This window comes from Giraffa tippelskirchi, chromosome 8, assembly GCF_054371585.1.
Source record: "Giraffa tippelskirchi isolate mGirTip1 chromosome 8, T2T-mGirTip1v1.2.pri, whole genome shotgun sequence".
Lineage (NCBI taxonomy): Eukaryota > Metazoa > Chordata > Mammalia > Artiodactyla > Giraffidae > Giraffa > Giraffa tippelskirchi.
The window spans coordinates 15,761,350-15,774,372 of NC_137282.1; the positions used below are offsets into that span (position 1 = coordinate 15,761,350).

At 39.1% G+C, this 13,023-nt stretch overlaps 1 protein-coding gene across 10 annotated transcripts in view; it reads left to right on the forward strand.

The window, feature by feature from the left end:
• Positions 1 to 13,023, forward strand: part of POFUT3 (protein O-fucosyltransferase 3) — a 259,490-nt gene that overhangs the window by 210,368 nt on the left and 36,099 nt on the right. For 2 of the 10 annotated variants that reach the window (XR_014063099.1, XR_014063096.1), the window contains exon 7: positions 927 to 1,039. The exons of the other annotated variants lie outside the window; for them this stretch is intronic. The gene's annotated coding sequence lies outside the window, so the exon portion shown is untranslated. The remainder of the gene's footprint in view (positions 1 to 926; positions 1,040 to 13,023) is intronic. 10 annotated transcript variants of the gene reach the window in all.

The following is a 13,023-nucleotide window of genomic DNA, read 5'->3' on the forward strand; positions in this document are numbered from 1 at the left end:
CAAAGAAAGGAGTAGCAAGAATAGCAATAGCCTACATTTATATTGTGCTTATACATATTTTATATCATTTGATCCTTGTAACCACCAGTGCAAGACAAATTGGCATTATCTCTCCTAAATGAGAACTTGAGGGACATGGGAGTTGCCTTGTTTTTTGTTTGTTTGTCTCATTTTTGTCTGTGGCCCCACCGTGTGGCATGTGGGATTTTACTTCCCCGACTAGGGATTGAACCTCTGCCCCCTACAATGGGAGTGTGGAGTCTTAGCCACTGGACCTCCAGGGAGGTCCTGAGTTGCCTTGTTTAACGTCACTAAGTGAATCAGTAGAGAAGCCAGGATTTGAATCCTTTTCTGGCTGTCACCAATACTCATGATTTTCCTATCCAAAATGCTGCCTTTATCTCTGTTATTATTTACTCCAGAGGTAAGAAGGATTCCCCAGCACAGCACACAGATTAGATGCCCAACATACACAATGCCCTGTCCTAGCACTGGACTGAAATGAATAAAAAAAAGTGGTGCTACCTGAAAAGTCCCGTTATTTTTAGGAGATGCTGACAGAGGGACAAATAAAACCATTAACTCAGCTTTTAAAGAGGCGATAAGCAATACTGGCAAAGGCAGAATCGAGGCAAAATCATTGAAGGGGTAATGTTTATTTAGCAAATTCCAATGACCCTTATGAAAATTAGTCAAGCTTAGTAGCTTAGCAATACAAATACAGAAGAATGAGCATCAAATTCATCCCATCAATATGGCAAAGATTCTTAAAAAGTCCTAAGATGCAGTTTTGTGAAGGACAAAAAGGGAAGTGAATTTCGTGTAATTGCTTGTGGGTTTTAAAGTTGGTACAACTGCCACGGGGCAATTTGGCATATTTATTAAAAAACTTAGATGTATGCATTATGTCTGTCTTCCTGTGCTAGGTATTATGCTTGGAAGCAGGAAACCAATGGATGGTAAGCAAGATATTTTTCCTGCCTCCTTGGTAAGAGAGACAACTAAATATGCAGTCACAACAATGTCATCATTTGACAGAGTATGTAATGGATTTTCCCATTTTTGCAATAATGAGATCTGTGTATGTGTGCATGTAGAATATTAAATATATTAAAAGAATAAATAACAGAGTTTAATGGTGTTGGTTTCATATCTGAATTGCAGAATTATGGGGTATTTATTTTCTTTGTATGTTTTTGTGTAGTTTTCAAATGCTCTGATAATTAATATGAATTACTAAATAATAAAACTATATCATGAATCCCTGCCTTTTTTACTAGCAATGAAAATCAGTCAGTTCATGAATCAATAGGAGCCAGGCCTGGTGGCATATACAGATCTAGAATTTTATGCCTGGTATACTTTGGGGCAAGCCTCCTGGTATCCATCTGAGATCCAGTTGGTCTCTTCATCACTCTTGCTTTCTTTCACTGCACTTGGTGTCTGAGCTGCTGTGTTGTCATTTAGTCACTCAGTCGTGTCTGACTCTTTGCGGCCACATGGCCTGCAGCATGCCAGGCTTTTCCGTCCTTCACCATCTCCTGGAGCTTGCTCAGACTCATGTCCATTGAGTCAGAGATGCCATCCAACCATCTCGTCCTCTGTCGTCCCCTTCTCCTCCTGCCTTTGATCTTTCCCAGCATCAGGGAGCTGCTGGTATTTGGACCCAATTATCATTATTGGTTTTCTTTTCTTTTCTTTTTAGAACTTATTTATTTCACACGTTTGCAATTTTCACCTTAAATACAAAATAGCCGATAGATAGAAAAAACACTGAAAAACATCACGTTGACCCTTTGCCCCATATACAGACATCGTCAGCCTTTGGTATTTGCTTTCAGATAATTAGGTAAAAAAATAAGAACAGAAAAAAATAATGTAAAATTGAGGTGTTCTATTTAACAGATGTGTGATCTCCATTCAAGTATGATTTCTCTATTAATTAATAGCCTTGCTATTGGTTTTCAGTACAGTTTGTCACTGAGACCGGAGTTCAGCCTTCAACCCAAGTTCTGTTGGCTAATAAGCTTGCCCTCTGTCTGCTCAAGAAGGGAACTTGGTCCCTAGGACCTCAAGCTTCTGGTTAGATATTTCTAGATACATCTCTAGGAATATCTGAGAAACTCTCCAAGGCTTAGGATCTAGAGAATTTTTTAGAGCATCCTGTTGTCATTTTCTATCTCCTTCCACATTAGAATCAAGTGAGTTCTTGCTTCTAGTCTTGGAGATTAAGAGTTTTCTGTCCACACCTGCTCTCCAGGGAAAGCAGCTTACTTACTGAATTATTAATAATTCTTTAATTCCATCACCCAACACTTTGGATCCTTCCTTCTCTTCTGCTGCCTAGCTGGGAGACCCAGGATGCCTTGTGAGTGTGGTTTATCACAGACTCCCATTCCAGATTCTTTCACTGGCCGTCCACCTATCCTATATTTAGCCATGAGCTTTTCCTCAGCAACACCTCAAGCTTCTCATTTAAACCTCCTGATTTTGCATTCAGGCTGCACAGAAACCTGATATTTATGGCAATTGGCAAGCATTTTCCCCCCAAAAATTAAATTAAATAATTTTAAGTTTGTGTAACTTTAATATTATTTTTAGGAAGTAATGAAATATCCTCATTTAGGCTATTAAATAAAAAGTAATCAAAGTACCTTGCAAATCCAGTGATTTATGTGCTGACTAAAAAGTTCTGTAATTTAAGTAATGGTTTATTTCTCCTTGGGATCCGCTAACAATAACAGAACTTAATTTTAAAAGAAATAGAAGAGTCAAATACCTATGGCAGATATTCTTGGAAAATTCTAAAAGACAAAGTATATCTAGATAGCACTATAACAGTAAGTGAATTTGAAAGTTGGCTTGTGTATTATTTAAATATGTTCTCAGGATAGAAACACTCAGAGTGTCAAAATTCCCCTTAGGTAGTTTCTCAGTGGGGTACTATCTTTAGTCCCAGAAGGAAAAGACAAATTGAGACATAATATTTATTTTAAAATATTAATTATTTGATAATGCATGGCAGTAATGATTTATCACCATTTTGGTAAAATTCACTCATTTCCCTAAAATAATTAAGACCAGCAACTCTTCAAGTTATTTACTCTAGAAAGGTCAATGACAGTATATTCATTGCTGAATACTCCAGTATTACAGGGTTTGCACTAAGTGAGGTCATATTTGTATTAGGGGCTGAGGGTGTTTCTATGACATTAAGCCTGAATAATTTTCATATAGGTCATTTGTATTTTCAAAACAAACACTGTTCCTTCAATTTTGCCTCACAGTTCTACCATTATGAATATTATGCATTGCCCCTTTAAGTCTTAGTCTCTTAGGTAAGCTGTTTCTTCTTTTTGTCTCACATCTCAAGTTCTAGGGATCTTGTTTCTTACCATTTCTTGAGTATACTTGTTACTAATTATCCAAGCAGCAAAAGACAAATGTTGAATTAAGTCTGACCTTCTGTGCTAGAGATCTGAAGATTGTATTTATTTGTGCTGTGCTCCGTCGCTCATGCATGAGTGCATGCTCCGTTGCTTAGTTGTGTCTGACTCTGTGCGACCTCATGGACTGTAGTCCCTCATGCTCCTCTGCCCATGGCACTTTCTAGGCAAGAATACTGGAGCTGATTGCCATCCCTCCTCTAGGGGATCTTCCCAACACAGGGACTGAACCCCCGTCTCCAGCATCCCCTGCATTGGCAGGCAGGTTTTTTACCACTGCACCACCTGGGAAGCCCGGGTATTTATTTAAGGGTGAGAAAATAACTTTTCCTATTCAGCATATTAGCCTCATATTCGTTATACACACAAATAACCCCTGTGTCCCTCTTAAGAATCAGCTGTCTCCTCAAATATATTTAGGAAAGAAAAGAGATTTGTTCCACATCCAACCCTTAGATGAGAGACCATTGCCTCTTGTTATTTCCTAGGCTCCTGGCATCATTGGTTATCCTGAACATCATTGGTTACTTCTTAATAGGGCTAAGAATTTGGATCAGCTGGTCTTAGCAGAATGATGTGAGAAAGGCCATGCTTCCATTTATTATTTGTAATAGACCTTTGTCATTTTTTTGATAACTGAGTCTTGGAATCTCCTTTCTGTGTTTGAAGAATCACCCACGCTTGGAGACAGAACCTGCTTCTCACCATGGAAGTATGCTAGATAATCACATTCCCATCATCCTTTGCAGCTAGGGCTATATGACGTGCCCTGGGCTTCGTCCATCACATACACCGACTGAGTCAGGAGCTGCTTCTGTGAATTAGTGCTCCTCAGAAGCTCTTCTGTGGAGCTGCGGAGGCAGTTACAGTCTGTGGAGGCAGATCCTAAAGGAAACTGTGTCAGCGGTGCTTGTTGCAGTGGTGGGTGTCCAGTGTTTGTGGCACCAATCTTGGAAGTGTCAAGAGTCCTGTACAGTGATGGTAGCAGTGATGTCTTGGACCATCTGTGGCATTATTTGGGCTTTATGTCTGGCAGCATGTCCCAGAGCCTGATTCTCTAGAGATTACAAGCAAGCCAATATCCTTTATGTTAACTTTTACATTTTGATATAATTTAGAACTGACAGAAAATTTGCAAGAATCTACAAGGAATTCCTGTATATTTTTGGTTTAGACTCTTTTAATCTTTCTTAAAAAAAAATCTTAGACTCACATAGAATTTGCAAAAGCAGAAAATAGAGTTCCCATATATCCTTCACCCAGCTTCTCCTAATGATAATAACTTACAAAATCATAGCATGACTATCAAATGCAGAAGACTGATAAAATGACTGATTCAACTATAGACTTTATTTGGACTTCACCCTGGTGGCTCAGACGGTAAAGAATCTGCCTGCAGTGCAGGAGACCTGGGTTCCATTCCTGGGTTGGGAAGACCCCCTGGAAAATGGAATGGCAACCCACTCCAGTATCCTTGCCTGGAGAATCCCATGGACAGAGGATCTTGTTGGGCTACAATCCATGGGGTCGTGCAAAGAGTCGGACATGACTGGGCAACTAACACTTTTACTTTTCAGTTCTTATATGCATTTTTAAAAAGTGTATATAGTTCTACAAAATTTGATCTCATGTATGGATTTGTGCCACCACCACCACCACAATCAGGACACAAACCTTTCAACACGCCAAAGAAGCTCACTTTGCTGTCACACTTTCCTCGAAATATTATCCTTAGCAACTCTGGATTGATTCCCCATCACGATTTTGTTCTTTTGAGAGTATTGTGTAAATGGAATCATGCAGTATGCAAGCATACTCATCTCTTAAAGACAAATAATAATTCTTAGAACCAATTCAGCCTTACTCCAAAATAAGAGAAAGATTTTCTTTCCCTCCTCTTTTTTTTGTGGGGTGGGGGAGGAGAAACATTTTCTAAACACACTAGATTCTGTATAGGTTCTTTTATCCATTGTCTCCACTTTGGAAACAATGTTTTCTATTATTATGCAAAAAAATCTCTGACATCCATCTTCTGTTTGCAGATGATGGCTAGGTATTGGGGTCTCACAGCCCCCCTTCATTGATCTGCCAGACACATATGCACATACTCCTGTTGACACCTTTAGTTACCTAAAGTTAGCTAAGGCTTATTACCTTTCTTGTCAATGCTGCTGTTGCTGCTGCTGCTAAGTCGCTTCAGTCGTGTCCAACTCTGTGTGACCACATAGACGGCAGCCCACCAGGCTCCCCCATCCCTGGGATTCTCCAGGCAAGAACACTGGAGTGGGTTGCCATTTCCTTCTCCAATGCATGAAAGTGAAAAGTGAAACTGAAGTCGCTCAGTCGTGTCCAACTCTTAGCGACCCCATGGACTGCAGCATACCAGGCTCTTCAGTGCATGCGATTTTCCAGGCAAGAGTACTGGAGTGGGGGTGCCATTGCCTTCTCCGTAAACACAGTGAACACTTTGTTAATATTCCTTTACAACCTAAAGAACTTCCTCTCTCTTCATTTGGGTACCAACACATGTCCTCTTTGATAAGGGACTGTTCTCATCATAGGTGACTCAATTTAGTAGAAACAACAATTTCACATAATTCTCTTTGTGCTAACCCAGACACATGCATTTACCATGATTGGGTCTTCTATAGTCTTCACGGTTTTTCTTTTTCTCATTTGGCCCTTTGCTGTCCATTGACTTCTACCTGACACTTAGTATAGAGTCTTAGTACTAAAAGTTGCAAATTCAGTGCAGGTGGATTCAGAAAGACAAGAGACATATGAAAGCTGTTTTATTATTTATCCATATGCGAGTACTGAAATGATTTTTATTTAAAAAATTAGTTGTACTAATTATATGGTAATTTTATTACATATGGGGTTATCCATGTATAAAATGAATTCCCTGCAAGCTAGTACAGAACTTTTATAAGTATACTAACAAAATGCTCCAGAGAAAAACTTATAATCTAGAAATGATGGAAGGATTAGAACTTACTAGAGTAGTGTAGTGAGAAACTTCCTAGTAGATTTCAATTAAAGTAAACTTCAATTCTTAATGAAGATGTGAGTTTTTCTTTCCAGAGAGGCATATTGGAATTACTTGAATGAATTTTTGACAATATACAACAGCTTATAAAGATTTTGGTGATCTCACTCCTGTGGGATGAGAATCATTTTTGCAATGATTCTGTTTTACCAAAGAATGTACTTTTCCTTGGTTGGGCTAAAGCTGAAACAGGATTAGGAATTACTAGGTTAGAATTCTAACAACCTCAATTGATAAGATTCAGGTAAAACTGTGGATGAGGTTGTGCACTACAGACAGATAAGTTGAAACTGGGCTTTTTGTCAGTTGCCTGTGATTACTGAGGAAAAATGCAGAGGCCATAAGAAATGAACTTTTTGGTGCTTATGTAGGGGTCAGAAAAAAATTTTTGGTATAAATTAGCTCAGAAGGGCCCAGGAAGAGGGAACTCACTCTTCAGGGTAGGAAAGGAAGCCAGGATCTCTGAAGTTGTACCAACTTTTTTTTTTAACTTGAAATATCAGAAACCTTTATGTTAAAGGTGATTCTCTTTATTCTCTATTATGGTGCACAGTAAGTTCTCTTTCTTTTTCCTTTAGTATTGAATGAACCTCTTTGACATCATTTTCTGGTCTCCACTTAATAAAGTCTTTTTGTCCATGTTTAGGCAATTGGTGAGCTTGAAAAAGTTCATTATGAGGCAAGAATTCTAGAGCAGGGCTGTCCAATGGGACTTTCTCTGATGATCGAGATGTTCTATACCTGTGTCGTCCAATATGGTAGCCACTGACCACTGACTAACCACGGAGTTTTTGAAATGTGACTAGCATCACTGAGAAACTAAGTCCTAACTTTTATTTAGCTTTAATTTAAATGGCCACAAGTGTCTAGTGGCTATACTATGGAACAGCTTAGGTCACGGAGGGAAACAAACAGGTGAGATATTCAGGACTTATTTAATTATAATTCCTTTTGTCTCGAGATCTTTCTAGAGCTGTTCACTTTTAAAACCTCAGAGGCTTTATAATTTGTTTCATTGAAGGAAGCCTGTTGATAGGCTGTCTCTGATTTTTCTCAAATGTTCTAGTCTCCTTTACAGTATGTTCTTTCTTTCAGGAATGCTTACTCACTCTTTTCTTGACCTGACCACAGCATCCTTCCCCATATTCATGAGACATACAAGGGCACGCACATAGGGATTGTGTAAGGAAGACTGTATATATAGACCCAGAGCATCCTCAGATGGCAAGAGGCTGGCTTAGGTTCATTGTGAATTACAGTTTTGAAACACTGAGCAGGTTTTTCCACTGACTCAGGTAGCAGGAGCAATCCACTCAATTCACTTAACCCAAAATGTAAGTGAAGTTTATATTTGCTTTTTGAAATCTTAAAAAATGATAACGCTGCAATTCTAATACAAATTGTTGTTGTTTAGTTGCTCAGTCGTTTCCGACTCTTTGAGATCTCATGGACTGTAGCCTGCCAGACTCCTCTGTCCATAGAGTTTCCCAGGCAGGAATACTGGAGTGGGTTGCCATTTCCTTCTCTTGGGGATCTTCCCAACCCAGGGATCGAACCTGCATCTCCTGCATCAGCAGGTGGATTCTTTACTGCTGAGCCACCAGGGAAGTTCAATAAAATAAAGATGATAGTTTTCTATTTAGGGTGAGAAAGATAGGAAATGGAGGGAATCAGGAAGTGCATAGTTTCCTTGAGAGTGGGGAAAAAGTAAGGATGTAGGTGAAGAAGATGGAGACTAGAGAGTCCAGGAGACCACTTTTTAAGCAGTGCCCTCATCGCTGGGCAATAGTGAGGATGAATTATGGGGAGAGGGCAGCTGTCCAAGGAGAGGTGCTGAAGGTTTCTAAGTTGATAGCTCAACAATGACTGGGGAGAGAGTAGGGCAATACCTCTACTCTCGGTAGCTGTTTATTATTTTTAAACAAGACTTTCAAAAGAATACCTGGACAACATGGGACTTAACTTCTTCTCAATAAGCTCTAGGAATTAGTCTTATCAGACAGGCTTGGCAGGCTATCTTTCCCGTGGGTTTGGGAAGAAGAGAAAAATACGTGAGGAATGTCTTGGTTGTAATTGCATCTCCAACGTGTAGCACAGGGTCTGATGGAGCCATTGTTGAACACGTGATTGCAATAATAATGGCAGAGTAGATGCTACAACTCGTGTGCAGAGCTCTTTGTCCAGGAAGGAGACAAAGAAGCAGCTCTGACCTGTGGACACTTGTTTATATTTTTCTTGGGGTTACAGATTACTAGTATTTTGCCTCTAGAAACCAAATGTCAGTAGAATTTCCTGTGGCTCTTTTGCAGAGATGGAGATAGTCTAGATTTGTGTGTTAATTACAGTTAAACTTTATAGAAGCTTTTACTTGTATGGAATTCAGTCATTTCATTTCTTTGGATTATCCGTACATTTTCCTTTCTGCATTGTGGTCTGCTTGACACATTTGATAAATGGAAGATTCTGGGGGACTTGTCATCATATTGGCACCTGCAATTCATTTAGATCTCTTGGGCCTTGTGTGAGAGAGACCTGGAAGAACGCAGCATTCAGTCAACCATGGAGATGAGCTGCTATTTTTCATGGTCTGACTGAAGTTCCTGTTAGCCCTTGACTGTTTCCTGGGATGCTGCTATCATTTTCAGAAAGAAAAAAATGATAGCTTAAATGAAGACTTAGAAACAGATGGTTTTGCCCTAAACCAATTGATTTAACACCAATTTATCTAAGATTTAACCTCCATTGAGAATTTCTACATCAACTCGGCATCCTTTTTTCCCCTCATACTTTTGAGATTTTTATCTTTTTAGAACATTTTGATCCAATAGACTGGGCTGACTTTTTTTGGATAGAATGGAGTAACAGGAACAGATTCATCCTCTTGACTAAAACGCCCCCCCTACACCAGAAAAAAAAAAGACAAAATATATGAAAACAATGATACTTAGAAACTGGACTTCAGGTGGCACAAGGCAATGCTCCCTAAGAGAGGACAAACTGAACGATTTGAGTGCCCCAGCCAAATTCCCGAGAGGTTTAGGCCACTGTGCAGGAAGAGGAAACCCAGAGGGACTGATTATGCGCAACTCCTACATACTGTGTAATTGCATTTGTAAATTTTCCAGCTGGACCTTTGTACTAGAGATATTTCCATGAAGGTTTCTGTTCTGGTTGTGTCCACAGTCATCTTCTGGGGAAAATAACACTCCCCCCTCCCTTTAAAAAACATTTATTTATTTATTTATTTTATTTTTGGCTTCCCTGATAGCTCCATTGGTAAAGAATTTGCCTGCAATGCAGGAGACCCTGGTTTGATTCCTGGGTTGGGAAAATCCACTGGGAGAAGGGATAGGCTACCCACTCCAGTATTCTGGCCTGGAGAATTCCATGGACTGTACAGTCCATGGGGTCATTCTCCCTGCCTCTCCAATTTTTTTTTCATAATTTTATTTATTTGTTTATCTTATTCGTGGCTGTGCTGGGTCTGCATTGCCGTCTGCGGGGTTTCTCTAGTTGTGGCGTGTGGGCGTGCTACTCTCTAAGTTGCAGTACCGGGCTTCTCATTCTGGTGGCCTCTCTTGGTGTGGAGCACAGGCTCTAGGGCAATGGGCTTCTGTCATTGCAGCACGTGGGCTCAGTAATTGCAGCTCCTGGCTCTAGAGCACAACACAAGCTCAGTAGTTGTGGCACACGGGCTTAGTTGCCCTGCGACATGTAGGATCTTCCCAGACCAGGGATTGCACCCATGTCTCCTGTATTGGCAGGCGGATTCTTTAGCATTGAGCCACCAGGGAGAGAAGCCCCCTTCCCCTTCTTTCTGATTAAAGTTGCCATGGCGTAGCCTGTGCAATGATTAATCAGTGGTTATATTTCTCACCCTCTGGTTTTCACTGTTGGGGTCAGGGATCAGTGTTCATGTTTAGATGGAAAATCAAGGTGCTATTGGGCAAGAACTTTGACCCACTATCTTGTTTCATATTGGATAGGAACTATTTGAGCAGCTTGGATCTTCTCTCTTGGAAAGCATAAATGCCAACAAAAAAGGAGGACGCCTAGCACTCAGGCTGTGTCTCAAAAGATTGAGCTACTGTTTTGGTTTAATGCAAGGCTTGATATCTATCCCAGTCTTAATAGGCCACAGTGCAGGGTGACTGCATGGTTGCTGAGATGATTTTTCTGTTTTCTCTCACAATAAATTACTGTTACCAAAGGTTATATATGTGATTTTTTTTCTTACAAACTAAAATAGGTTCTTTGTTCTTATTAAGAATAATATATGGCTATGATTGAGTCCTTACTGTGAACTAACTCCACATATTATAGCATCTTCCCAAAAGTCTTGTAGAAAAAAATATATATTATTACTAACACAATTTTATAGATTATAGCCCAAGGTCAAATTATTAGTATATATCAGAGCTGGGAATCAAATCCAAGTTCAAGTTCATCTGACTATCAGTTTATACCCCTTTTCTTTCTCTGGTTATCTGTCATTGATCAATATTTTTTCTACCTAAGTTAATTAGGACACCTAAAAAAAGATGAAATTCAGGGTCTATATTGGACTCAAAACCTGTTTTCAATTTTTTTTTTTTCTTGGATAATTATTACTAAAATTGGATCTGTTTTTCTTGGGTGAGTTGTCAGTTAACTGCTATTAAAATTCCAATTAGAATGTTTTCTGAATAACCATTTTTTCCCCAAGTAATTAAATAAGAGATTATCTTCTTTTTGGGAAAAGGTTAGCTGCCAGCAAACATGTTTTTAGCTAATAGGTTTTAAATTAAATGCATTGTGGTATTTTACTGCTAGATAGGAGAACTGAATTCTTCTCAGAAAGATTAATATTTCTAATCAAAGAAACACACATACAATTCTCACTTTCAAGTAGAGGCACTTTAGATGGAATTGTAAGTTAAGAAAAGAAAATGCTGCAACCTATGAATATAGTATGGTTTGAAAAGACAATTTCAAAAAACCCAATAAGAAAAGTTCAATGCAGAAAATATAATTTGCTTTAGGAATTATCATATGTATCATCACAGCTTAGATTAGAAAATTTGTGTCTTTGGACCTATTAATTAGATAAAAATCTGGCATGGTTTAGAATACAAGGAAATCTGGAAGATAAACTGTTGGACTACACAACAGAAGTGACTTGAATTCATTGGTGTTTTTGGCAAAGGACTAATAATTGCTGTCAGTTTTCCAAAGAGCTACAGAAGGAGAATAGGAAAAAAAAATACTGTAGGAATTCTTAAACCCTGTCACTTTATAGCATCCATAGGCTTCCAGACCAGTATCCCATATTATACGTTTTCTAAGATTAAAAGAGAAAAACCTATATGTTAGGATTTCAGCACTTTCAGGCTGCTGAGCAGAGAATCTTTTTGAGCAGTCATTGTTTTAAAAAACAAAAAAGCATAAAACACGACCAGTTTCCTTGAATTGGATCCTCTTTTTTTGAGAGCTATATGTGTGAATGCAAGTGTCCTGCCATCTTTTTTGGTTGTTCTAAGGGTATAAAAATTGTTATTAGTGAAGGTAACTTATTAATATTATTGCATGCTGTGCTTAGTCGCTCAGTTGTGTCCAACTCTTTGCGACACCATGGACTGTAGCCCACCAGGATCCCCTGTCTATGCAATTCTCCAGCTACTAGAGTGGGTTGTCATGCCCTCCTCTAGGGGATCTTCCCAACCCAGGGATCGAACCCAGGTCTCCCACATTGCAGGCAGATTCTTTACTGTCTGAGACACCAGGGAAAGCATTAATATCATTAGTATCATTATTATTAAAATACTGCAGCACATAATGAAAGTCAAACAGTACTAAAAAGTGTGAGTCTCCCTTTCGACCTAGACTTAGGAAAGAGATTGTTATCAACAGTTCCTCTGTGTATTTTGTAAAACTTTCAACTGTTGACATATATGCACACATATTTACATAATGAGAGTAACAGAAAGAAAAGAAAAAATCTTTCTAGACCTGGACCTAACAGAAGCAGAAGATATTAAGAAGAGGTGGTAAGAATACACAGAAGAACTATACAAAAAAGATCTTCATGACCCAGATAACCACGATGGTGTGATCACTCATCTAGAGCCAGATATCCTGGAGTGTGAAGTCAAGTGGGCCTTAGGAAACATCACTACGAACAAAGCTAGTGGGGGTAACAGAATTCCAGTTGAGCTATTTCAAATCCCAAAAGATGATGCTGTGAAAGTGCTGCACTCAATATGCCAGCAAATTTGGAAAACTCAGCAGTGGCCACAGGACTGGAAAAGATCAGTTTTCATTCTAACCCCAAAGAAAGGCAAAGCCAAAGAATGCTCAAACTACCGCACAATTGCACTCATCTCACACACTAGCAAAGTAATGCTTAAAATTCTCCAAGCTAGGCTTCAACAGTATATGAACCATGAAATTCCAGATGTTCAAGCTGGATTTAGAAAAGGCAGAGGAACCAGAGATCAAATTGCCAACATCTGTTGGATCATCGAAAAAGCAAGAGAATTCCAGAAAAAC